Source organism: Alligator mississippiensis, chromosome 1 (assembly GCF_030867095.1).
Source record: "Alligator mississippiensis isolate rAllMis1 chromosome 1, rAllMis1, whole genome shotgun sequence".
NCBI classification, from domain to species: domain Eukaryota; kingdom Metazoa; phylum Chordata; order Crocodylia; family Alligatoridae; genus Alligator; species Alligator mississippiensis.
The window spans coordinates 286,477,723-286,504,849 of NC_081824.1; the positions used below are offsets into that span (position 1 = coordinate 286,477,723).

The following is a 27,127-nucleotide window of genomic DNA, read 5'->3' on the forward strand; positions in this document are numbered from 1 at the left end:
AAATGGTGGATCCAGATGGTAGCCAGACTTCATTTCCCAGCAACCCTTGGCCACACCACTCCAGCCAGTCTCTAAGGAGACCCCAGTAGTGGCAGTACGGTGACAGCCCTGCACACCCAGGGTCTCAATGCAGACCAGACCAAGCAGCACTGGCAAGGTGAGCAGCTGGGTGGGGAGCTGCTCCAGAGCCAGAGCTGAGATCTTGTGGTGGTGACAGTGTGGTCCAAAGCTGGGGCAGAACTGCAATCTGCTGCCTGCACGGCCCTGCCCACAGAACCTGTGCTCATCACAGGGACATGCAGGCAGCAGATTGTGGCTGTGCACTGGCTCTGGCCCTCGCTGCCATCACTGCAAGATCCTGGCCCCAGAAGAGCTCCACACCCACCTGTGTCCCCTGCCAGCACTGCTTGTGTCAATCTCCATAGAGACCCTGGGAGCTCAGGGCTGTGACAGTGGAGGCCAGACTCTGCCCACCCCAGGTTAGACTGTGCCATCAGTTTCAAAGCTCCATGGAAGAGGAATTTTGCTTTGTGAACTGATAGTATTATATAACCCTAGGTATGCTGTCAGAGATCTATAGTGTATTTACTTGAATAGAAGACAACCCTGATAAAGACAGACAGATAAATAGACAGACAGACAAATAGATAGTTTCAAAGGTCAAATCCATTCCAGATTCAACTAGGCAAAACCTAATGGTCAAGTTCCAAAATTCAACGCAGCAGAGTTCAACTATCAAGTCTCTGTGTGTGGCTCTACAATTGGGCAAGTACCCTCCCTCCAAGACCCATCAATTGGGTCCTTGGATACTCCCTGAGTCCATGGCAGGCACCCTACATGCAGGGCACAGGCCCAGATTCCTTGAAGATCAGATGCTTCCTAATATATACTATGCATGGTTTTAGTGCAAAACCAAAAGGTTCACGATTTACCAAATAGTTCACTGGGCTGGGCCTCTCCAGAGTCAACGGAATTTCAAGCCATGGTAAGCCACAGCATTGCATACAGTTCACCCAGAATCCCTCCGTTGTGCCCCCTCTCACCCTGGCACATATGACTAACGTGACCTACCCTCCACAGTGACCTCACAGCTCAGTACTGCTCCAGATATGTGTGTATACTCCCCGCAAAAGATCCCTGTGCTAATTACCCCACTCATGAACCAGATGTTTGTCACAAATCCTGGGATCCTCCAAAATTTTATGTGCAGATGAGGTGCAGTCCAGCCTCACCTTATGAAAGGCAGAGCGACACTAATCATATATGTCAGGCTTGGTTGACACAATCAAGAGGAGCCAACAGAGTGATTCTGGGTATGCAATGTCATGGCTCACCATGACTTCAAAAAGAGTCAGCAGAGGGGGACTATGTTCAATAGCCACTACCACATATCCTATTTAGAGAGGGTGTACTAACCTACCTTTGTGGTAGGTTCCCATCAGGCTACATTAGGTTTGCCTATTGTAAGCCATGTGTTTTATAGTCCTACTCATTGTTGGCTGCATGTAATCAACTTCATAGCTGGTTTCAGTTGCTGAGTACATGCTGCTTTTGGCAGCACTTTAATGATAATCAATGTATTAAGTGATAGTTCCTTGTATGTGATTATAAGACAAGGGGATTTTTTCCATGCCAATTGAGGGAAAAAACTCATTGTGTATTTGAGTAAATATGGCAGTAGAAGACCATGTGAAACCGAAATGTCAAAAAGCTGTCTATAAACAGAGGTATGTCATTCCTCTAAGCAGCTATAACTTGCTATTTGCAAGAACTTGCACATTAGTGAGAATAAATCTAAAACTTTTCTTGGGTGCTTAATCATATAGGAACCATACTTACAGAAGGCAGAAAACTGTTATCTTTATCTCAGACTGCAAAATACTTGGATAAATTTGCTTCATATTTCCACAACCCACCATCCCAGATGCTGCCATATATATGGTAGTGCAATGCCAGGCACAGTCTCCAAAGCAGACTTTCTATCTCCTCAGTAAATGGTCCTGTCCAGAACTCCTGATGATTAGTATAATGTACCACCCCACCTTTTTTCTTCTTGATTTTTTTCATTTCTCATGTGACTGCAACAGCAAATGGGTCAATTTACACAACTCTGGCCTGTGTAAGTTATTGAATACTTCATCATTTACCATACCAAGAAGAAAAGGGGGTGGGAACAATATTCTTCTAGCAACTAGGCTATACTTTTAACTATTTAAAATATCCCAAGCTCTCTGCAGGAAGACAGAACAGCTGCAGAGAACTGAGCCTATGACCTGTACAAAAGCAAAAGTCCATGCGGTCCATTAGATCCACCACAATCTTTCTGGAATTTTTCAATCTGTGATAGTTACACCAGGTGCTCCCAAAACCCTTGCAATATTATTAACACAAACTTTTAAAAAATCAAGAAGAAAAAAAAAAGTGGTAGTATTTAAAGCAGGCAGACTCACCCTTAACACCATACACTGGAGTACTCTGATCCACCTGGAAAGAATAAAATACATGGAATCACAACTAGCAAAACCTGTTTCTTAAAACAGACATGCAAAAGAATGCCAACATAAGGCTTATGCATAGTCACTAGTCAGAGGCGACTGGAGCAGCATGTGGGGCCGGGGGCAAATCAGCCTGCATGGGGCCCTGCCCCTGGATGTGACGAAGCCGGCAGCGGATTCAGCGGTGGGCAGGAGGAGCGGGGTGCTGAGCGGCCAGACATGAAACCAGCAGCAGCACAGAGTCACCACAGATGCTCTGCCTGGCTTCATGGGGGCCCCCAAAGTGCAGGGCCCAGGGCAGTCACCCTGATTCACACCCCCAGGGATGGCCCTGCCACTAGTTCTTAACAGGGAGCATTTTGAGTAGACCACTTCATTCTTCTGGCCAAATCCTCTAGTGAAAAGCTCACAGAGAAGGATTTTTACATCTAAGAAAGTCCTTCAGTAGAATTCATGGCACCCAGTTGGCTATTAATTTTTTCAAATAAAAAAAGAACCTATTTTTCAGTTTCCATATGCTGACATTTTAAGAACCTTCATCCCTATGAAATATTCAAAACTATTATTACAAATAGGGTGAGGTCGGAGTAATGTTGTAACTGTGATGTTATAGAGAATATGCAAGAAATAGGTAGTTTTGGTCGTTTCTTTTATTGGGAGAGATATTACACAAGCTTTCAGGCAAAGAGGGTTTGTCTATATATGTGCTTTACTGCACAGTAGACTAATTTACTGTGCAGTAAATCATCACCATCTACACATGCGCAGCAATTAGACCAGTGTAGACTAATTTACTGTACCATCAGATAGTCCTGTCAGACACAAGTACTATCCATGGGCATAGTAAATGACTGTGCTTAAGCACATATGTAGATAGTGACAGGGCTGGCTGGGGCATCTAACCAGCAGATAGCTCCCACGCTGAAGCACTCTCCTTCTGCATCCAGCTGTTGCACGGCACATTCAGCCCTAGGGCTGTGGGGCTCCACATGCTGCAAAGGGGCTGGCTGAGGCACAAGGGTGCTTTGGTGTGGTGGCTGTTCATGCTTCAGCGAGCCTCTGCACAGCACATGGAGCCCTATCAAAGCAGCCACTGGCTGGGGCATGATGGTGCTTCGGCATGGGGACTTCCTGCTGGCTATCCCCACACTGAAGCACCCTTGTGCCTCAGCCAGCCCCTGTGCAGCACATTGAGTCCGGTGGGAGCAGCCCTGCATGGGCAGGCTTACCCGCTGGGTCCCCTACCAGCCTGGGTTACTCCCTCCATGTGCTGTGCAGGCACATGTTCAAAAGCCCCCCCAAAGCAAAAAAGTCCGGAGAAATAAGCTCTGGAGTGTATTTGTGTGCATTAATTGCACATGAAGATGCACCCAAAGTTCCCTTCCTCATATCTGGGAAAGAAGTAGTTAAAGCCTAAGCTAAATAATGACTTTTGTTTAAACCCATTATGTAAATGAAAATAGTCACTTAAAGATATGGAAGAAGGCTGTAAACCTGGAGCAAAGAGAAGTTTTAAAAGTGGCTGCAAAACAGGTAAATGACAGTTGAAATGGATAACTTAATTAAGTAAAGAGAATAAAACCAGAGAGGTTGGCCTCAAGAATGTAAATTGTAATGAACCATAAAGCCATTGTCTATGTTTACTGGTTTTTACTGTCCAGGGTTATAAATTTTTGTTCCCAGGCCCAGCTTTTAAAGGTATTTTGGAGGTTTCCCTCAAGTTCAAGGACTGTAAGGTCAGAGATGGAGGAGTCATTCTGTGAAAAGTGATCTTCCACTGGAACTTGATGTTTCTGTTTTTTTCTGGAAAAATTGATGCTGAGGAGTAGTAGCCATTTATTTTCATTGATATAGTTTCCATAACCGTATTTGGCATAATAGATGGAAATATATCATAATATATAATACTAGAAACATGGATAGAAGATCAATGGATTTTGATAGTTTCATTGTAGGATAGGGTAAGTGTTGTGTTGGAGACATGTTGACAGGTTTTCCATTTGCTATTTAGGTAGGGTCATGCTCTGCTTGCTGTTTGTTGATCGGCAGGATGTTTGCTTCTGACAATTAGCTGGGCAAGTTTGGAAGTGGAAAGGCAGGAGCAGGGAGGGATGGAAATATTTCTCTCAAGGTATGGGTCTTTTTTTCAGTACAGAAGTTGTTTAATGATCTTTCTTACAGGTTCCAATGTAGGAGGGTATATGACACCTAAAGGTATGAAACTGTCATTTTGAATTATAGTAGTTTTGTGAGGGGTAGTCAAAGGGGCTCATTCAAAGACACTGTCTGTTTCTCTGCATGTGTGTTCTTTCTGAGAAAGGCAGTTTTCAAGTTGGTGAGGTAGGCTTCCTAAGTATTTTCTACAAGCAGATATGTCGGTATCTGAGTGGTGCCTAAATATAAATTACAGATTTCTTTATGAATTTGGCACGATTACTACTTTTGTGGAGGTAAGTAAGGTGCCCCATGGAATTTTTACAGGCTTTTGTCAAGTGCCTTTCTGGATGTATATTTTGGTATCTAGCTACTTGATTGTCTCATCAACTACATATACAATGAAAAGGGAGCCCAGTCTTTTCTCACCAAACAAGAAACGCCATATTAAAAGTTAATATCAAACTTTAAGTAGATAATTTAACATCTCAGAAGCATAAATATCCTGATAGCTCAATCCCTCCAGGCCTGGTAATGTAATTTCATTAGCACATGACTTTCGTTGTTGTATAGCATTAAGAACATTAAAATACTTTCATTAAGAGTAAATTTTCATGAAAGAGCTTAAACCGCATATTTAATGCACAATTTGTTAGGCTCATTTAGTATCGTGGTTTTAGTAATTCAGTCATCAGCATGTATACATATAATGCATAATTTAATTTAATTACTTTTGATTGCGTGATGAAAAATTCAATGGACATTTTGAATGTCAGAGCTATATAATGGAATTATTTGTACAGTTTTTATTAACCTTCATAGTTAAAGATGATTAGGTTTTCTATTGTATGCCTGCGCCTAAAAAATAACTCTAAATTCAATTTCTCCTTCAGGCAGGAGAAAACCCAGGTATTTCAAATCTGTCATCTCTGCAACTCCTTACAAGTAGTTCCTTGTATAAAATTGCAAAGAAAAAGTTGTAGGCATCTGCTGTCTTTTTATCAAATGATAACTCATTGCTTGTATGGATTATTTGTAGTTATATTCCTTTCAAGTCTTGTCTTTTTTACCTAATAGCTCATAATGTGTTAGGTCAAAAGGTAATGTTAAATCATCTATGCTGACTTCCTGCATGTCAGGAGCTATTACAGCTCACTTAATTGTATCCATACCAAATCTGATAGCTAGCATTTGGCTAAAATGTATCTTCTAGAAAGGGATCTAATCTTGACTCAGAGATGTGAAGAAATGGAGAATCTATCCCTTCTCTTGGCTGTTTTGTTCATCAGTTAATCATACACAGTCAAAAAAACATGCCTGATTTCTAATTTGAATTTCCACAACTTTGTCTTCCAGCCACTTATCCTTGCTATCGGTAGGCAGAGGACCAGGGCCACAGCCTTTGTCCAAGTGTACAAAAATGGATGCCACCACAGCAGTATCTGACCACACTACAACCATTGGTATAACAGCAACTGGTCATGCATCATGACTGCCCTGGGTGCAGAGCTGCTTTGCTACTCACTGCTGCTTGCTATGAATTTCATTAGATTATAAAGCCCTGTATTTACCGTTATGTTCAGAGTGGACACCTGGCCTCCTCTCAGACCACTTATCTTGGTTTCATAACTAGCAAATCTGGCCATTTTTCTAAATTAGTCCTTTTATCCCCACCTTACCACACATGTACCTGACACTTGGAAATTACTGACTCAACAGCTGCAGAGTAGATTATCTCACACAGTTTGAGTTTGTACAAACAAATTTAACATTTATGTTGTTTGAATATAAAAATGCTGCTACTTCAACAAATTAAAATTATTTAGTTTTACACTATGAAATCATCATTTGATCAATAGCATCCAGGTGTGTTTAGCTAAGGAAACAGCTTTTGATTTTAGAGAAAACTTTTTGAAAAGAAACTATAATCTGTCATCAAGTGACATAAACCTATTCCCTGACAGCTGGAGTATGTTTGACATTTTTAGCTTGTTTATTGTCACTGTCATACCTCAACAACTCAATAATGCAGTATGCCGGGACATAGACAAGACACACATCAAGTTATTTGGCCAGCTCCTATCTATGATCTTGATCAGAAAAAAAACGGTCAAGGTGGACCAGAAAAACTGACTCTGGAGTCAAATGACACCAATTTTTTTCTAAGGGCAAGGTGTTCTCCCATTGAAAGCACCATGCAAAAAAAATTGTTCCTTGCCTTGAGCTCTGATAATTACCACACACACAGGTTGCACTGCTCTCTGCCCCATGACAAGATACAATACCTAGGAAAATCCTATATGGCCATGCTAGTGATGAAGGAGTTGGTTACTACTGTTGCCACTGGATTTGGTACATATTTCTTTCGTTCCCAGGCTGTATGTCCTTGATGTGTTAGACAGCTGTGATCTCGTGTTATGGCATGCCCCACTCAATTCTCAGGCTGTGTCCATCCGTTGGCCTTGTTGTGCTAGACAGCGCATCTGGTTTCAGGGCCATGAGAAGCTGTGTGTGTGTTTCCCAAGCTCTTTAGAAATCCATTTAACCCTTGCTGCCCATCTTGACCCCTTATAATGCATATTAGGGCTGTGCGAAACAGCACCGTTTGGTTTCAATTTCTGTTTTGATGAGATGGTGTTTCATTTTGAGTTTCATTTTGTTTTGAAGCACTGTTCCATTTCATTTAGTCAAAACTGTTTCACTGTTTTAACATTTCACCCATAGGCTATAATGGGGAATTACAAAACTGACTATAACTTTGTCATTTCTTCCCTGATTTGAATGAAATCAGCAGAGATGATAGCCTCTGCTAAGGCTACAATGCCTGTCAAGTTTCAGGGAGATAGGTGCAGGGGTTTCTGGAAAACTGCACCTCAAGTTGTTCAAAGAAAAACTCATGGGGGGGGGGGGGTGTTAAGGTGCAGTGGGGTGAAAACAGCAGGCATGGTAGCCCCTTCTGAGGCCATGAAGAAAATAAAAGCAAAATACCTTACATAAAATTATTAGAATTATGAACTTTATTATTAAAGATTATTTCAAAGAAAGCCTTAAGAATATATGCAGTTGCCTAAGTATCTTGACCTTTTAAGAAGTTATTTATTAGAGTACTTCTTCTGCCAGGCCCTGGATGGCAGTACAAGGGCCAGGTTTAAATTAGGAGATTATGGTTAGACCTCTGTCCAGAAACCTGGGAAAAATAACCTTATTGGGGGTCTTAAATGAACAACTTTCCCACTCACAAGTAATTTACTATCAAACAGAAAATAAAAGTTTATTAAAGGGAAATGAGAACAACAAAAACTTGTCAAAAAATTCAGCTATTTAGAATCTAGTAACACAAGCTTCAACCCGATGCACTAAATATACTCAGACTTCTCAGCTCTTTTAGAAAAACTTTGGTAACGGGTATCAACCTAAACCCCTTAAAATGATTTGTACATCATACCTAGGTATAGGCATTCAAAAAGCCTGAGGTTGGATTGATCTAAGTTATGGGTTTTCTGTAAGCGGCATAGTTGAGATCAGAAGTGAACAGAATACCCATTCACACTTCAGTGGGGGGAGAAAATCTTGGGGAAGGTTCTGACATTTTTAAAGCATTTTATGGGTGCCAAATTTCTCTTCTGTTACAGGTATAGACCAGTTTTGTCTGCCAAACTTCTGTTCTATTATGGGTATAGATTGGTTTCCAACCACCTATACTGGTAAAAATGTAATGTCTGTACCTTGTTTTACAGTACTAGCATTGGCATGATCTTGTAAAGTCTAGTTTTGAAGACATCAGAGCCTCTTTTGGCTTAATTATTCAGCATTAGACAACTCTAATAGGATTACATGAATCAGGTATAGTAAGGACAAAATAAGAACATGATACTGGAATATCTTCTAATTTATATGAAACTTTAATACTGGTTTGCATCCTTAATATTTACTCCATCAACTGAAAACCTGGTGTTGTATGTGTAAAGAGCTGGTAAAATAGTAAAGTGGTGTATAGCACTAAGAATTGTCTTTTTAGTGTCTATATGCACAGATAGCAAACAGCGCATGTTTGTTGTTATTACTGTAGCAAATAATGACAACAATTAATTTAGGGAATGGGTTTGGAAGCATATGAATTATTTTCCACTTATGCTTACTTCTGCCTTCCTTATCTACTATGACTGCATTGGTTTGTGGTATTTTTCTGTCAGGGAGGTTAAATATTCATTGAAACAACACCAGTAAATTCAGCAGATAGAGGTGTTTACAATGTAATTACCTTGTCTGGAATAACATAAATTAAGTGCAATACTCAATATTACTCTTCTTGTTAATGTTGTATTTTATATCTTACAGAGATACTATTGACAGCTCCTAAATTTTCTAAAGAATTTGTTTAGGCTTATGCAGCCAAAGCCTCACCTGTTATCTTTTCTTTCTTTCTTCCCCACCCCCGCCCCTTATTCTTTACTAATTTAATTAGTGCTAGTAGAGAATTAAGTCTTTTTACATATATGCACAGCCTGGACACTATGATCAACTGTGCTGCAAACTTGATAAAGTCTTACCTAGATTGAATCCTATTAGTTCTGCAACAGTAATTAATAAATAATTATAAAAAGTAATGATCTGAAGTGATCACGTAAGCAGTGAGAGAATAGCATCCCATTTAATTCTTGACCTTTCTGAGACTAGAAACAAGCACCCTAAAGATGGTGTAACAGGTTGCCATCTCCAGTGGCATTCTACTGGAGATGGCTTGTGGCCTGTGAGGGGCACCTTTGAAGTCCTTTAATACTTCACTCTTGTATTTTGTCCTGTAGCCCACCTTTACTCATCTGCCACATCTTGATGTAAATATTGTTTAGTTGTTCTTACAAGTGGGAGACTGCCTATTTTATTCCCTGATGACTAGGGCTGTCCTGGCATGCTCTTACCATCCCTATACATGCCCCATGCCTTGCAAATGTTATTTGTAATTCTGTGTTGGGGTTCTCAGCCACCATGGGCTTTTCACCCCCATCTTTCTCTAGCTAGGCCTACCAGCCTAAACCCACCAGGTAGGGTTTGACTCTGAGGCTCTAGCTCCTTAATACTCTCTGGGCCTGTGGCCCTCTTTTTGTGTTCACTATGGCACCGGGCCTTCTGACCCGCTTTCACATTGCACCCCTGGGCACCAAATTGTTGGGTCTTCTGCCTCCGTAGGCTTGGCCCTTTTCTTATAGCAGCCAGGTCTGGGCCCCTGGCCTTGTACAGCTGCACCCACTAGTGCACTGTGTCCCTTTTGGCTTTTTATGACTATGCCCCACGGCACTAATGAGTCCTTCTCCTCCTCCCCTACAGCCTCAACCACAAACCACCAGATTACCAATCAAATCAAAATAAAGTTAAGGAAGGCAGTCTGCCAGCTCACATTTTCCATGGCTTTAAACTTCTGCTTCCCACCATCTGTTGTGCTCTTTCTTGTGGGGCTGCTGCAGCTTCTCTGGGAGTCATCAGGAGTCCACCCTCTCTGCAGCTGAGCCCCCTTAGCCAGCTCAGAGTTTTTATAGTTCTGGTCGGCCCCCTTCTGGTCACCTGACTAGCTGGCCGGTCTCAGCTTTTAACCCCTACCCTGCCAGCAGGTTGTGCCCAGAAAGTTCTGGTCTTAAAGGAGCTAGCCTGATTTCTGGTAACAGGGCTAGGTTTCCCTGTTACAGATGGTCATGGTCATTCTGAGGACTGAACATTGGTCCAGCAAAAAAGTGAATGGGCACATCAATTAATAGCATCCTGGTAATAGAGACACCATCAGCTGCTAATATTTTCAATCACTAGTAACACACCAAAAATACTATAGAGAAATGAGAAATCTATAAAAGCTGGCATAACAACAGACTTCTGAAGTTATTCATATATTACAATGCACCAGGCAATTCAACCTGCATAGACAATGCTTGGTGATCTCATCAAATTGATGTTCATCTCAGTAGCCAGTAGCAAACTTTTCATAATGGGATTTCACAAGGCTTGGTTCTAGCCACACAGTTTTTTAACTTGTATATAAATCACATTCTAACTATAATATGCTGTGATTCTGCTTATAGAGATTATTTGGCTTTCGTAACACAAGCTCCAACACAAAAGGAACAGAAATCTCCAACAACAAGGAATTATATTTTTAATATTGGTCTTTAAAACACAGCCCTGCCAAAACAGCAAGATCAGCATTTCATCTGTCTGGATGTTAAGACAACATTGGAAACATATTTCCTTGATATAAGACTTTCTCACAAAACATATCCATCTTTTCCTTGTGTAAAACTTAATAGAGAAGTTTCACCTACCAACTGCATATTAGACTGGTGAGCAATAAAACGAGACCTTGAATGTGTCTTACTACTGAACCTTTGTAATCAACTCCTCACAGCTGCCAGTGCCAAAGGATATTCCTCCAGCTGACATCAGCTGAGAAATACCAGTATAGTAAGAGTATACAAGCATTCTAGCTGAGCCTTTCATTCCTATTCATCATCTTCTTGAACATCTACCTCCAGTTTGTCTTAAGTTACATTCATCCAAAAGCTTGCAAATAATTTTTTTTTGCAGCTATTTAGTTAGGCTACTAAAAGATATCACTTCTACTCAAAGACTTCACCTAAGTTATGATAATACATTTGAACCTCCTACTTTCTCCCTTCCACAACAGCTATGGGTGATCTCATCAATGGTGTCAGGACTTCATAAGACAGATGTGCCTACTTGGCACATAAGCAACATCTTAAAGAAACTCCATTACCTGAATTTTGCAATCTACAAACAAATGATCATATACTGAATGACTTTTGAATGCAGTCCTTTCCTGGAGGAATAACAATTTCACATGGCATGAATTTCTACTCGGCAGTTTCTGACCAGTTATCAAAATTAAATCTCAGACAACAGTTGTTACAATTCCCCAATATGATAAAGAGACTATCAGCATGCACTGCACGTCAGTCTGTAATCCAGTTTCCAATTCATTGTGCCTTCCAAGTACCTCAGATCTTTTTTCTTGCTTTATTTTTCCTATGAATTCAACATGGGTGGAGAGGATGACAGAAAAATATACTACTACATAGTTTCAGTGGTGTCTGCCTTTTAAAGAAATTTGTTCAAATACTCACAAGTAGCACCAATTACATCAAAAGCTAATATGATTAAATCTGTCACCTAAAGGTTGTTTTCTTTTTTGCTTGCTTAAGGATTTTTTGTTTGTTTGCTTGTTTCTGTGAAAGGCAGATTACTTCAAAATGTAATAGTCTTCTATGCAAATATCAACCTAAATTGGTATTTTTGCAAGTGAGTTTCACCCAAAGGAAAGTACATATTAGCTGTTGTACTATGGCACATGTACAGCAGAGTGAGAGTGATCAACAGCCCACCTCTCAGTCCCTGTTAAGACTTACATGATAGATATCAAACTACACTCAGACTGAGATCATCATTTTCATTTAACCAGTTACAGTATTAGATTGGTACCATAAGAGCTCCCTCATTTCCTGCACTTGCAGTATTTGAAATAGTCCTTGGTGTTTCTCCTTCTGTTTCTTGTGGTGGATGTAACAAAAGGGAGATATCAGGAAAGCATATGCTCTTCAAAGCAATCTTGAAGAAAGCTTGACTCTGAGATCTCAAGAGAATGAGTGACAGGTGAACCTCAGAAATTTGGCTTGGATAAGACCCCCTTTGAGCCCCCTTTGGTTCTAGCAGCTTTTAATGATTGCACAGAGGATTTGACGAAAATGCAGCAAATTCCATTTTATTTCTCTTTTCATTCCTCTATGACTAGATAGCTTTCCTGGACAGATTTCATGCATCATTTCTGCATATGATATCTTACAATATGTACAATGTATAAATTAATCTTCAGCTTGAAAACCAATGTGCAATAATAAAGGGGAAACATGATCCATAGGCAAAATAGTACTCATCTTGGTCACACAAGTTGGGAAATAAGGGAGCATACAAAGCACCCCTCACTACCTGAATCCCAAAAGCGAAAGTAGGTTCTAAAGAGATGTTATCTCTTCTTCCCAAGGATGGTTTGGAGCCTTGGATCTATCCCCTTGATGCATCAAATTGCACAACTGTGCAAGGTTTTTGAGGAAAAGATGCTACTCATGACAGAATCAAACCAGAAATATCTCCCTGGAGGAGGAGGAAGATAAAAGGTAAAACATGATTCTTTAATGACAAATTGCTTCCCTAATTTATCTTGGGTCAACACAATGAACTTTCCTCATACACGACTCATAATAAAACCACATGTAAACCCTAAAGTTAAAAACCTTACTTATTTACTTGGTTACCATCAATATTTGGTTGTTTCCCTTAATGTATCACTCACATCTTTTTTAAGTCAGCTATTAATGGTGGTTGTTTAACTACTGCTTGTCAAATAGTAGCATTTTATTACTATTATTCTAACCTTCCTCTTAACAGATGCTGTGATTAAACAACCCTGGCAGTAACCGGTTTTCTGGCTTCCTTGATGTCTTTCAGCCTATAATTCATCTCTTAAGTATATTGGTCACAAATCACAGGACTCATGAGTAAGACTTACAATCACAGAAGAGCAGGACTGGAAGGGACCTCAGGAGGTCATCTAGTTCAACCCCCTGCTCAAAGCAAGATCATCCTTATCTGTACTATCATAGACAAGTGTTTGTCTAACCTATTCTTACAACCTCATGCACTACTACCAGACACCGCCCCAAAACATTAAAATACCCTTAAATTTTCCACAAATAAAGCAGGTGGACAAAGGCAATGTCCTGCCACTTCAAGGACAGGAACAGTTTGTTAAAATATGCTCAAGAGATCCAAGGAAGACCATGCCTCCCCACCCCTCCCCGACATACACACATGCCATGTACTGCAAAGGAAGATAAAATTTCCCAGAATACATGCTGAGCTAACTGTGGGGTAAAATTCCTTCCTGGTCCTTGAAGTGGGATCTCTCCATGACTCCAAGAGACTCACTTTTTAAAAGGAAAAAATTGGGGGGGATTCAATTTCCACCCCCCATTAAAAAAAAAAAATCTTCTTTATTCATGAGGCATGAAATATCAACAGTTTATGAAAGGAATTATATGATGTGGTAGCTGCAACAGTTAAAGCCTGGATTCTAATCAAAGCAATTCCTTCTAGTCCTGTTTCCAACAGGAATAGCAGAGACTTTAAAGGCCAGCTAGCAGGATGGATTTCAGGGAACTACAAGTCTAAGAAGGGAATGGTTTGCTTCAGAAAGCTTCTAGATTTTGATTGAGGTTCAACCAGATTCTTGTTTTTTTCCTAACAAAAGCTTTCTTTTGCTCAGACACATACCATAAAGGCCTTAATTATGGCTAACAGCTTGATTTAGCTTGCAAATAAAGGATAAAAAGGGACAAAAATCATACTTATAAAAAGATACCAGAACATAGAAAAAGGAGAGGAAAACCTTATTAAAATATTGTCCCTAGGCACTAGTAACAGTTCTGTAATTAATAACAAAACAAATGACTGCACTAAGCAGTATAAGCAAAATTAAATTGCCATTTACGTACAACAATAATTAGCCCTCATAAAAAGATTGAGGGGTGTGTTTTTTTATATTGTGTTGTGTTTTTTCACCCCCACAGAAGATTAATAATTGTCACAGGTTCATATTCAGAAATATAAACACATTTGGATCTGTGGAAAGATAATTCACTGGATTCACAAACAACCCTTTACCCAAGACTGCAATTAGAATATGAAATGGATGCAGTTTCCATGTTGCCATCCTACTAGTCAGAATACTTCAGACATTTCCCATCTAATTATGACCACTGAGGAAAGTAAAAACTTCCCTTTTCTAGAATAAAGTGCAATATAAACTGACAAAATAATTAAAGGTTGTATTTTAAAAAATGCAGCAGATTTCTTTCTTGGCAATAAAACAGCTCAATGTGTGGTTGTCATGGCAGTTGATGAGAGCAGAAGTACAAACAACAAGGACTATTCTGTGTTTTGCTGTGAAAAATTGTTTAAGACAAACAGAGCAGTGGGGGTGAAGAGTCAGGTTCCAGAAACCTTCCCAAGTGACTAAACCACAACTAGCTTTCCATACATTTTACAGTTAAATTTGCAATAAACCCTATGCTCAATCTTATTGTCCTTATTTGCACTTTACGGATTAATTCATACACACACATATACACACACACACATATACACACACGCACACACACACACATATGAATAAACATGCTACATACATACATATATATGTGTGTGTGTATACACACACATGCACGCATGCACACACATACACACATGTATATGTAGCATAAGTTTCTGTGAGCCCAAGCTCACTTCATTAGATGCTGTGAAAGGACATGCACAGTGCAGTGTCCAAAATGGAGAGAGTGATTTGAATAAAAAAGGCAGGAAGAACCTGAAGAGAAGTAATCACTGATATGCAGCATCCAACATGGGTATGCTAAATAGACAAGCCTAGCCAAACAATCATTGATTTGAATTTTAAGAGAAACAGCTATAAAAAATAACACCTGGCCATTCAGGTCATCTGGGGGAAGACCATTTCTCACAGTGAGAAATAAACATGAGATAGTATCTTTAAGATATTAGATTAGTAACATTCATGTCTGAAAGGATGCAAATAGTCTCCTGGTCTTAATTAGAGCAGGTAAACAAACACACTCCCCAAAATTCAAGGAATGACAGAGCAGGCCTTAGAGAAAATGGCACACTGGGCAAAATTGTGTATTGGCACCCTCTTCCCCATACCCCCTCCCCCAGCAACCCCGCCAAAGTCAGCAGCACTGCTGAAGACAGAGGCTGGCAGGCATGGGCTCAGGGCACAGTCCACCCAGGAAGTGGAGAGACATGGTCAGGGCTGTCCCTGGGGACTGCCCCAGGCCCCACGCTTTGGGGGGCCCCACGGAGCTGGGTGAAGTGGCTGCAGCAACTCTGTGTAACTGCCACCAGCTTCACGTCCAGCCACTCGCTCCCCCCCACCACCACCACTGATGCTGCCACTGCCGATGATGGTGGCAGCAGCTTTTTTGGGTCCAGGGTATGTGGGATCGAAGTGAGGGTGGGGCCATGCATGGGCTGATTTGCCCCAGCCCCGCACCATGCTCAAGTCGGCTCTGGACATGGTGCACCAGGCAGCCAGGCAGGTAAGTACCATTGCTGCTTCCTCCACAGCCTGGCCAGTTCCTCCTGAGCAGTGGCTAGAGGCAAGGGGCAGGCTGGGCTAGGTAATGCTTCTCCTGCCTGGGGCAGACATCAGCTGGGTTGGGGTAGGGTGAGGTCAGGGCAGGACAGGGGGAGAGTGTTGCTATAAGCATGGGCTGCTCACACATGTGTGTGCCTGTCTGTGTGTATGCATGTGTGGCACCCCCCTGACCACAGCACTCTGCGTGGTTTCCTACATCACCCACCCTTCACGCTGGCACTAAGGGGTGAAATACGTAAATGGCCAGACAAGGAAACCATACTTAAGCTTTATCTTGACAGCAAGTCTTGCTCTTTAGTTTGTTCCCAAGTGTGGGAAAGGCCGTTAAGCCCTCAGCCAACAGGCCTCAAGTAAAGTAGGCTGACCAGAAAACACGCAGGAGGGAGGCTGTGACAGAAAAGAAGCAAAACCTGCTTTCTAACCTGTTAAGCTGGGTATGAGCAACATCCTTGGGCTTAAGATGCAGGGTAAAATCAGATTATTGATCTGATGTTTTCTTTTGTTTGTTTATTCTTATTCTCGGTCTGCATCTCAACATATGGTTACTGACTTCTCATGTTTTCTCTTGTGTTTATCAAAAATGTTTTTATATCTAATAACTTACATACTGTCATTTCAAAATGGCATCCTTCATCTGAATGACTTTTTTTTTAAAAGAGAAAATGTCTAAACAGAGTAAAAAAACCATAAATGCACCAAAACTTTTCAGTTTGGTACATATTGAGTTTTTTCGGTTTCTTTAATTTATTGATTTTTTTTTTTAATTCTGTTAGTGTTCCACTTAAATCAAACATTTTTTGCTGCTACTTTGGTTAACCCACATAAATTATTGAAGCAGTCTATGATTATTTGTAAACATACCTTTTAGATGATGGTGTCTATTCTTTTTTCCATGTATATTTATATATCCTAGCAACATGATGTATATTAAGGCACCAATTCAGCATAGCACTTAATGTTAAGTACCTAATTAAACATCTTCCTGAATCAGGAACTTAGGACAAATTAGGTAGAGAAATTACATGCATCATAGGTCTTTTATTCATATGTGAAAGTCATGTACTTCCAGCTATGATGTCAAGTGTATGAAATAATGCTGAACTCTGTCATATGTGCATACTTGTGACACTTTTAGATTTTCCCCCCATAGATTGAAAAAAAGGATAAACTGCCTATAACAAAATTGCCACACATGAAAAACACTAATAACTGCTCATTTTATACAATGCTATACACACACACACACACACACACACACAATCGCCTCTTAGGAAAATACAGTTCAAATTTGAATTCCCATGGCAATGTTACATAAGTTTTCTTTATTTTCCACATACATATCACAGAATTGAGAATCAAAATTACTATGATTCAGGAGAAGAAAGACAAATATGAAGAAATCAAACATAAAATAATCTCTGTGAGAGTCAAAGTATAATAGAATGGATGCCTTTCATAAAACAGCAGCAGGTTATATGGCTTTGCAATACCAGAAAGAAGTCAACTTTTTACTATTTCTCTTCTCCACCACAGGAACATAACATTAGCTAAAGATATAATCAATTGAAATATCACAGAAGGGGGCCTAAAACTGAGCTGCCATCCACTAGTCATTATGATATGAAATAACTAGTCCACAGGTACAGTAATTGAGCTAACTGTCTAGTCCTTTCAGAAACTTGGTTCAGAATTTTAGAATACTATTCCCCGATGTGAATTCTTGCTAAAGCATTGTGTGAACAAAACACACGCTCAGAAACCCTGTAAAGAAAGGAAGAAGAAAATGCACTGCTACGACAGGGAAAATGAGGCCATGAAATGCTATGATCCAGTAGATATGGCACTGACTTAGAGTAAGGTATAGATTGTTTTCCTACTTTGCCCTTGTCTGCTATGTGATCTCAGATTAACCACTCCTCAATGCCTCAACTTCCCCAGTAGTAAAATAGGGTAATAATGTTGCCTTTCTTTTGTAGAGTGGTTTGAGATCATATGAATGAAAAGTATTATATAAATATTAAGCACTAGTAGTACATGGAGAAAAAGCAATAAACAGAACAAATAATTACTCTTAATTATGCTGTGGGTTCATCCTATCTACAAGACTTACCTTTGCAAGTAGGACAACAATAATGTGGAAAAACTCTGCCAAAAGATTGCCAAAAACAGTCAAGAGACCAACCAACAGATTATGCACTAACATTCTCTGTAGCTGACTGTAAATGGTTTAAGCTGGAACTGGAAAAACAAAGATATGGTGCTATGATACCATACATGAAGTCACTTATGTATCACTGGCTGTCTGTTATACATAGGGTGACGGTATGGCAAATCCAGGACTATACCTCCCCCACAATCCTCCCCAATGCTCTCTCAATTCAATAACATAGATGCAAGCAGAGGCAGAGTGGCATGGTGTGCCAGGTAGCACCATGCCGCCTCACCTCCCAACTGGACTGTGCGCTGTACCCCATGAATTCCCGCCTCCCCCCCCCCACTCCAGCCCAGTGCATGCACCCTCTCACCTGGCATGGATGGGTGCACAGGGGAAGCTGGGTTCTACACAGACCTGGGCACACAATACCCCCATAGCCAGCATGGCCAGGTGCATAGATCTGCCACCCCCAACACCCATCCTGCACGGGCAGCACATGTAAGCACCTGGCACACAATCACCTGCAGCCAGGAGGCCTCCTGCTGCTGCTGCTGCTGTAGCTGCCATTTGACCTAGTCCAGCTCGGGTTGTAGTCCCAGGGCAGAGCCTAGAGCCCAGAGCCACTCCTCCAAACACCAGTCTCTGCCAGCAGCCGGGAAGGCAGGAGAAGAGGAGAGACACCCACTCCCCTCAGGGCAGGCGTCCAATCTGCATCCCACCCTCTCCGCACACGCACACAAATACATATGAGCAGCCCATGCCCACAGCAATGCTCTCCCCCCACCTTAGCCTGCCCTGGCTAATACCTGCTAATCCAGGACTTCTGTTTCAATTTTTACCAACTGGCCAGGATGCCAGGACAGCCTATGAAATCTGGGACTGTCCCAACCAAACTGGGACCTATGGTCACCCTAGGTATATATTTATTGATCTGATGTATATACTGCCTTTCCCAAAAACAGCTCAGGGAAGCTTACAATAAAAACAAAATGAATTATTTAAAAACACAGATGCAATATTAAAATAAAAAAATAAAAATAACTTCCCAAACAATGCACAAGAAGTTAACCCCACCTGCCCAAATATAAAGCTCTTATAGCACTTCTGGAAGATGCCTAGGCTAGGGCTCTGATAGTCCTCAATGGGGAGGGAATTCCAAAGCTAAGGTGCAACTACCAAGGGCTCCCACATTTTTTCATTGAATTTTATTTCACTCCTATTATGGGTAGATCAGGTGATTAAATAAAAAGGAGTGGAGAAAACAGGTTTGATGGCTTATTGCTGTCCAGAACTAGTAGTATTCTGGGCGAACAGAACAGTGATCTTTAATAGGTGTTGTTTGGAAGAGCCCCAGACAGATGTTTAGTTTAAAGTGTAATGGGATCTGATCCACAATCCCAACAATTGTGCCTCCTGCCCTACCACATGGACATGGCAAAATGCATGATTTCAGGATCAGTGATTTAATCCCAATCTCTCTCTACTGGCCAGTGCAGCAAGGCAAGCTGCACCAGCAAATTGAAAGCCAGCTGTCCACAATCAGCTGACTGTCAGCTGGGGCTTGGGACCCAACTGGACTCTAGAACTGGCTTTAGTTCAGTCCCTAAAGCCAGCTGAAAGTCATCTGATTGTCAAAACCCGAGTTCGACAACTGTACCCTTTACAGGGCAAAACCTCATCCTTCACCTCACATTTGGACTGGGTTACTAGGCTCCAGTGCCCCCTGCTCATTAACTGTATTACCAGACAGGTGTGGCCCTTGCTTGTTTTATCAGACCCTTGCTGATAAAATAAATCTTATCCTAATAGGATTCATTCAATCTCTAGGAACATCACAAACAGAGACACCAAATGTAAAATAACAAATGACTTAACATATGTTAGTTTCTCCATGTCTTGGTCTTTCCTTGCCCACTTCCTGAACCTCCCCAAAAGTGTATTTGTTTACCAGGCCTTTCCTGATCTAATTAAGACGAGAAAAATGTTTGCATCCTTTCAGATAAAAAGATTACTAATCTTCCTTGCCCATTTTAGGTAGTCTTACAGCACTGAGAGAGGCAAAGCAAACTGCACCCTCACAATCTCTACCTCTCAGTCCCATTCCTAAAGTCAGTCTCCAGGCCCTTTCCTTCATAGGTTGTCTTTTATCTCTTCCAAGGACCTTTCTTCCTTATTTTAAAGTTCTCTTGCTGACAGGTGTCTGCACATGCTCTTATGCACGTCTCCATGTGGTGTCAACTTTAGTCTCCCAATTACAGAGTAAACTGAATTTGAGCACCAGACACTTAAAGTTATTATCTTGACTCTTGCAACCCAAAGCTAATTAGGACCTATCTTGGCCCTTAACAAGCAGCCGAATCCATCAAGCCCACATAAAAAAATAATGCAAACAATTCCCACACACTTCATTGTCTTTCTCCTCTGCACTATTAATTATGATTCCTACAGGCATGAATCCAAAAAATGTTTCATTCAGGTAGGCTATAATTGTGGACCTTGAAATGCAGGAGGGTTGATAATGCCAGTGAGCATAAATTAAACTAATTGCTGGGAAATGGTGGGTGTGACCCTTTAAACACTAAACATCCATGTGTTTTTTAACCACACACCAGTTTTCCTGCCATCTTCCAGAAATCCATGTATATGCTGACTCTCAGTTGTCTGCTCTGTGGAAGCAAAATGCTGAGAACTGAAATGTCTCAGACAGTGCCTACATCAACAGAGATATTTGCTTTACAGGTTGCAAATCCTTTACTATTTTCATTTGACTTTGACTGCAAGCACTAGGAATAGCAATATAAAGCCCTTCAAGGGAAAGGCCGAAGCATTCAGTACAACACCAACACTGAATGCATTTGTTTTTCACTTCATTTACTATTGTTTTGTAGTTCTAATAACTTGTATCCATTATTTTTAGATTTTTTGTCTTTTGAAACAACCCCAAATTGCTTTTATGTGCACAAAAGACATGCTTTAAAAACTTTCATAAATAAAGGTAACATGAAAGTATTTAAAAGGAAGTCAGTTCACTACCTAGCAGTTGAAAACCTTGATATTATAGAGTTTTATTTCATATTTCTGATGTATAATTTGTCAGTTTGAATTTCCAGCAGAATTTTCAATCAAACTTTAAATGCTTTTTACACTGGAACATGAAATGGTCTAAAGATTTGTTATAGTATTTCCTTAATCTTGAAGATGTTTAGCTACCACTGAAGTTGAAATTGATCCCCAAATGAGTGCTTCAATCCATTTTATTGGCAAAATGTGACAATATTTTTAACCTATAGTTCAATTTCTAGAACAGAATTTTAAATTTAGTATTTGGGATTTTTAGTATTATTTACAGTAACACTTTCCAGGGTAGGCAATTTTACATTGTGTTATATTTATATGTAGTGATGTTGTTTCTTTTCCTTTAATGGATTACACCATTTTGCAAAACTCATTGTATATAAAACATTTTTGCGATGCTCATTTTTTCAGTCTTTTATAATTTCACAGCTATAACGGTAAACCAGATTAAAATTAACCATCTCCCAGTTTGTCCATGCTATGTAAATGCTTGTTAGCTTTATTGATTATATAAAACAGAGTTTATATTGTTTTGGCAAACAGTTTTAAAAGATTGTAAACTAAGCCTTAGAATGGGCCATGAAAATGTTTCTCTAAGTCAAGCTTCATTGCCTATACAGAATGCATTTGTAATGTGTGCTAAAAATACTCAAAAGATAGGAGTCCAATTTCTATAAACCTTGATAGTCTTTAATAAAAAATATATTCAAATGGAAGATGGATGTTATATCAAACTAATGGCTAATTCAGTTTCAGTCTTAAAGAGGCATCCAAAAATGATGGTCTGCCCATTTCTTTCATGTACTAGTAATTTCATACTATACAGAATACTACTAAATTACTATTTGGTAATAATAATTTACTGATTCTATTCATTCATTGTCTTTTTTGTCCATTTCTGCATTGCCAGAAGTCTTAGAAGACTGTTTCTAAGATATCGGTCAACCTAGAAACATAAAAGTCTTTTCCAGCTTCAGATTATTCTCATCCTGGGAACACACTTGATGTTTCTAAAGAATAAAAAGGTTTCATATTTGAATTATGAACCTAATATGGGATACCAACTTGTGAAAATCAGGGTCTTACATTAATAGTAATGCATTTCAGCAGTATCATCACTTACTCCTCAGTCTCCTAAATTCTGACATGGCTTCCTCTACAATGTTACAGGTTTGTCTCCATTCTTCCTCCCATCTAGTCTGCAGAGCAGAAACAATTGAGAGTCAAAATACACATGGGTACCTGGACAATGGCATTAAATCAAGGGAGTTTAGAGAAGTTTACATGGAACACACAGAAGTTTAGGATCCTCTAAACTGTAAACTATGTGACCCCACTGGGGTACACAACCACTGAAGACCCTTGGTCTGTCTCTCACTAACAAAGGGACCATCTTCCGATTCCCAACTTCCCCAGATTAAGAGATGTGTCCAAAATATAACCTTTATCCCTACACACTTCTTTCATGACCTGATAGATTCAAGGCTTTATTCCATAAATGAGACAAAATGATTTTGCTACCTTTCAGGTCATATTATATACCTCCATGTACTATATACAAAAACATATTCCAGTTCTAGCATGACTGCATATCAAAGTAAAGACTATCCTATAATGATTGTATCAAATGTAGGTCTGAGTATCCCAACTGAGCAGGGAGCCCTTGAGGACAATGAGCTGGGAAACCTGCTCTAATTAATAGAATCATACCATTTAGCTTGAAATGTAGGTGTCAAAGTCACAATGGTTAAACACAACTGTAATCAATTTGCTGCTGCCTGAAGTGCCTGGAACATCAGGCAACCTGCCCCTCCACTGCTGCCCATAAACCCCAGCATGTCATACAATGTCACTTCAGTGGAATTCTAGTCTATTATAAGGACATTCGTCCAAGAATAGGAGCATAGTGCTCAGAACCAGCACTGATGCAGTTAATGAAAAATGCACGTGGAGGAAAAGGAGGGGAAAATGACTTGAGGTAGAAAGTAGTTTGAATTCGATTGAATTTGGCTGTAATCATTGTGCTGTTCTACTCTGCATTAGGTTTCTAAAGACTCATTTTTCTTCTATGAGTGCTTTTGCCTCCTGTTTATATAAATCTCCCTCAATTGGCACTTATTTTTGTCATCCATTGTACGTAGTGGCAGCCAGTCCTTCTGGTGATTACAGACAGCAGAGAACTAGCTATCATTACATTGCTGCACAGCTAGAGAACCACCTTCCTGGATCTTATCATGAGCCATTGCTTGCAGCACCTCCAATCACACAGTGGGTTGGAATGAAGGTACTTCAATTTTCTAAATTAAACTGCATTCTCTTTTTAAGCTCATTTGTTTATTTTTGCTGTTTACCAGATAATGTGCTAGCAAAGTGCTGCAATATTGAAATGTCAACGTTCATTTATGAGCCACACTGAGATTCCCTAAATGAACCCAAACAGTGCAAAATGATTTGTATGCAAAACATACATTGCCTAATCAGACTCATAAATTCAAGTGAACATTTAATCAATTAGGTATATTTGATTCACCAGCAGTTATAAAGTTTCCTTAATGTTATCAAAGGCAGAATAAACAATGGCTCGTAGATTAGGCTTTTCCAAATTAAATAGATAGAATCAGAATAGTTTGTAGTTGAAATAATGAACAAGGAATTCATGTCAGAAAAACAAGGGCTCAGACAATGCTCTATTTTTCACTATAATTTGTTTTCCAAAGTAGATGTGGTATAAGATGCAAGAGAGGGACCCATTTGTCTTTTACATGGATCTCACTGAAGTAGAGTTTGCTTAACTGCTTTTAAACAAAGAGGAGAAAATTAGAGTTTAAATTCCTTTACTGTCAATGTTGTTACTCTGAAAAAACATGGAATTCCATGTATAACCAAGTACTAAATCAACCTGCAGTAACTGGCACAACTGCACAGTAGGACCAGCACACAGCTTTTTAGTGACACTAACTGCACAGTAGTTTATTAACATGTTTTTCGCCCTGCACGCTACTGCGCAGTAGAGTTAGGCTACAAGAAAAACTACAGACCTTGATCCCCCCACTACCTAACCCGGGGACTTTTTACATGCTTCCTAAAATCCACAAACAAGGGAACCCTGGCAGACCTAGCATATCCAACCATGGGACCCTAACTAAGGAAATATCAGGTTTCGTTGAATCAATCCTAAAACCGCTCGTCACCCACAGAGCAAGTTTTGTCCAAGACAATACAGACTTTCTACGGAAACTTAAAAACATAGATGACCTTCCCAGCAACACACTCCTAGCCACCATGGACGTTACCAGCCTATATACCAACATCCCACACCAGGATGGCATCCAAGCCTGTCTTACATATCTACAGGAACAAGATTACAACTCAGAATACAGACCCAAATATATTATTGACCTTATACACTTCATCCTCACACACAACAATTTCACTTTTAATAACCAACACTTCTTCCAGATGATGGGAACAGCTATGGGCACTAAAATGGCCCCACAGTATGCCAACCTTTTTATGAGCCACCTGGAAGAAGACTTCCTCAAGAACTGCACCATCAAACCCTTACTATACTTAAGATATATCAATGACCTCTTCATCATTTGGACTGAAAACCTACAATCTCTGAATGAGTTCCACCAGAGATTCAACAATCACCATCCCTCCATCCGACTTTCTTTAGAATACTCCAGCACCAACATCTCCTTTTTAGACACGATGATCAGTATCCAGAATGGTAAAATACAGACCACAGTATACAAGAAACCCACAGACCAACATATATATCTGCACAGAACCAGCAATCACCCTAAACACACCAAAAAAGCTGTAATATACAGCCAAGCCCTCAGATACCACCACAATTCGCACTGAAGAGAACACCCGGGATCGCCACCTCACCAATCTTAAAAAAGCTTTCACCCAGCAAGGACACTCCTCCAGAGAGATAGATTGCACATTTGAAAGATCCACCCGGATACCACGTGAAGAACTGCTGCAGTACAGAAGAAAACCCCCCACAAATCGCACACCACTGGTTATGACATATCACCCCTCCCTTGAACCTGTATGGAAAATCCTCAAACAATTGCAACCCATACTAGAAAGAGACCCTGTTCTTAAAAAGATCTTCCCAGAGCCACCCATCCTAGCCTTCAAACAAGCACTGAACCTCGCCAACCTCATCACCAGAAGCAAACTTCCTCAGGCCCAGAACACACCAAAGGGATCCAGACCGTGCCATGACAAGAAATGCAAAACCTGCCAACACATCTCCACCACCCCCACTATTACTACACCCCACAACAGAGCCATCAGCATCCCTGGATCTTACAGCTGCACCTCCAGAAATGTAATATATCTCATGCAATGCACCAAATGCCCTGATAGAAAATACGTAGGAGACACCAAACAACAACTGCGCACCAGAATGAATGCACACCGGAAATCCATCAAAGACAGATACCCAATTACCTGTGGAGGCACATTTCTCACAGGAGGGCCACTCTCTCTTTCCAATTTTTCAGTCCTGATCCTCAAAGGAAACTTATAAAACACTTCCCAGAGACAAGCCTATGAACTCCACTTCATCAACCTCCTGGATACTAAAAATCATGGACTAAATATAGACATTGGATTTGTGACACATTATAACCTGCCTGACATCTGACTCCCCAGGTATCTCTCCACTTTCATCCCCCTTCTCTCTCTTCCCCCCGCCTCCCCCCCGGCCTGTCTCTCATCCATTGACTCCTCAATCTACATTTTCGCTGACTACCTGTCTTGTATGCATACCAGCCCAGCCACTGGCTTCTTTACTTTTCATTCCATCCAGGAAGAGCACTCACCAACTGCACAAACTTCCTTAGCCTGACGAAGGGTTTTTGAACCGGAAAGCTTGCTTAATAACTACTCTCCAACTATTTGGGTTGGTCTAATAAAAGATATCAGATTCACCCAAGGAAACTTGTCTGCCTATGTCCTTAGACCAACACAGCTACAACCTACACCCCTGCAACCTTGTAAAGAGAAACTTAAGAAGTTCAATCTAATTACCTAATTAGCAAATCTAGTTGCTCAGAGGATGGTGACAAAGTTATCTGTTCACTCACTACAGCTAAAACCTGGGACTTTGGTAGAGCTAGGATTTATTTCACTCTTAGTATAAAATATCAGATGCTGGCACACTCTTTAGTCTAAAAGTCAATATCATAATGAGAGCTGATCATGGGACATTAAAACTAGAAACATTCAAATTGGAATAAGGTGAAATTTTTTCACAGTGCATCAACCTACTAAGAGATATGTTGAATTCTCCTTTACTTGAAGACAGGACATAATTATAGACCAACTCCATGTTCATGGGACTCATATAGTAATTACCAAATAGAATAAAATATATGTTGTAAAGGAAGTTGAACTAAATGATCATAAAATGTTTTCTACCTTTGAAATCAAAGATCATATGAATCAGCCACTGTATATCCAATCATTCATGCACAATATTGAATGGTATCATCTGTTTTTTATAGAGGAATAGGATGTGAGCCAAGACACCTGAGTTATCATATACTCTTTCCAAATCATGGTCTGAGAGAGTAATTTTCTGCCAGAAACAATTTGAGACCTTGAGGGTGCATCTACATGAGACATTTATGACAGAGCTGACTAACTATCTCCACAGTAAATGTCTCAGCATCTACACATGTGCCCCATTAGGGCACAGGAAACTAATAAACTCTGCAGCAGGGTAGTACTTGTATTTACAAGTATAAGTATTTACAAGTACTACCCTGCCACAGAATTTTTTCATATGCAGTAGTGCATGTGTAGATGCTGACAGGGCTTGCTGGGGCATGAAGGTGCTTCAGCGTTGGTGCTAACTGCTGGCTAGCCCCATGCTGAAGCACCCTTGTGCCCCAGCCAGCCCCTCTGCAGCACACAGAGCCCAGTTAGAGAAAAGCTGAGTTGGCAGGCTGACCCTCTGGGCCCCCTGCCAGTCAAGGCTGCCCTGACCTGGCT

At 40.4% G+C, this 27,127-nt stretch overlaps 1 long non-coding RNA gene across 4 annotated transcripts in view; it reads right to left on the reverse strand.

Annotated features, from left to right (window-relative positions):
• LOC109280280 (uncharacterized) overlaps positions 1 to 27,127 on the reverse strand; it is a 150,871-nt gene that overhangs the window by 4,761 nt on the left and 118,983 nt on the right. For 3 of the 4 annotated variants that reach the window (XR_002086533.2, XR_002086531.2, XR_002086530.2), the window contains one exon: positions 2,451 to 2,484. This is a non-coding gene — a long non-coding RNA (uncharacterized LOC109280280). Of the gene's footprint in view, positions 1 to 2,450; positions 2,485 to 10,044; positions 10,185 to 27,127 lie in introns of those variants that run through there. The other variant, XR_009459053.1, reaches the window with a different exon arrangement.